Source organism: Microtus ochrogaster, chromosome 15, assembly GCF_000317375.1.
Source record: "Microtus ochrogaster isolate Prairie Vole_2 chromosome 15, MicOch1.0, whole genome shotgun sequence".
NCBI lineage: Eukaryota > Metazoa > Chordata > Mammalia > Rodentia > Cricetidae > Microtus > Microtus ochrogaster.
This window is the reverse complement of record NC_022017.1, coordinates 5,754,358-5,755,674: the sequence shown is the minus strand read 5'-3', so window position 1 is coordinate 5,755,674 and position 1,317 is coordinate 5,754,358. Positions and strand designations below refer to the sequence as shown.

Sequence of the window (1,317 nt, the reverse complement as noted above, 5' to 3'; positions counted from 1 at the left end):
TGTGTGTGTGTAGTCAGTGTGTGTATGTGTGTGTAGTCAGTGTGTATGTGTGTGTAGTCAGTGTGTGTGTGTGTTTGTAGTCAGTGTGTGTGTGTAGTCAGTGTGTGTGTATGTGTGTGTGTAGTCAGTGTGTGTTTGTAGTCTGTGTGTATGTGTGTAGTCAGTGTATGTGTGTGTGTGTGTAGTCAGTGTGTGTGTGTGTGTGTGTAGTCAGTGTGTGTGTATGTGTGTGTGTGTGCGGGACAGCAGTCTTTCCTTCCGTCATGTGGGGTCTGCGCATGGAACTCGCATCTTTAGGCAGTGACCTTACCCACTGAGCCATCTTGCGGGTTTGAGACTAGGTTAGTGCTTGTCTAGCATGTACAATCCCTAGGTTAGATCCTCGCCTTAATAAAACTGGCTGTGATGCACACACTCCCAGTTCAAGGTCATCCTCAGCCACAGAGCTGAAGACGAAGCTGAGGTACAGGAGACCCTGCTGAAACAAAGAAAGGGAAGACAGAAAGAAGAGAAGGGGGGAGAGTGTGCCCACCTACTCCCTCGGAGGCTTGCAAAAAAAAACAAAAGTCACAGTGTTAACTATGAACAACATAAAGTATCACGAAACAATAGTCCCATAGCCTGCCTGTTCAGGCGCTCAGTTTCACAATATTGAGGATAAGGAAACTCGGACTGCCAGGAGCTTTTACAAAAAGAGCCAAAGAAAGCAGGGAACAGATTGGAAACCCATGGGGATATTTCTGTCATCTGTTGACTAGGATGAGGGGTTCTGATCCCAAGGGCATTACGGCAGGGTCATGCCAGAAAGAGCAATCTGTCAGATCTAGTTAGAGGAGAAGACAGTGAACAGTGGTGCCCAGCTGCTAACTGACAGTCCATTTAACGAGGTGGAGGAGTCAGGTGGGATGTGTGTTTCCTGTGCTTGAAAGTGGGTCCTTCCGATCAATTCTTTCTTCAACTCAACCGGATTCTCATTTACCTCACCAGAAATCTCCAGATCTCTTGGCTTTTTAAATTCGTGGACATCCAGCAATGGCAGAAGAAAGCTTGGGTCTGTTTCCGAGGTGAGGCTGACACAGGATTTGGTTACATCGTGAGTGGCTCGGACATGGCGATGTGTGCACGCTGCTAGGTTCTTCTTTGCATGAGGTATCCCAGTGACATTAGCATTTCTCTCTTTGAAGTCCTGTAATGCGAGCTTACCATTCAGCTGCTGAAACTTTAGAGCCCTCTGAAATTTTATTAGTCAAGAGTAAACACATTGTAAGATGCAAACGTATTTAATTGTAGTTGTTTTTTTTTTTTTTTTTTTTTTTT

The 1,317-nt window shown here is 45.5% G+C and overlaps 1 long non-coding RNA gene across 2 annotated transcripts in view; it reads left to right on the top strand.

Annotated features, from left to right (window-relative positions):
* The window catches only part of LOC113456739, a 41,859-nt gene that overhangs the window by 27,289 nt on the left and 13,253 nt on the right, over window positions 1-1,317 (top strand). Inside the window, exon 3 of one of the 2 annotated variants that reach the window (XR_003377486.1) lies at window positions 988-1,064. The exons of the other annotated variant lie outside the window; for it this stretch is intronic. This is a non-coding gene — a long non-coding RNA (uncharacterized LOC113456739). The remainder of the gene's footprint in view (window positions 1-987; window positions 1,065-1,317) is intronic. 2 annotated transcript variants of the gene reach the window in all.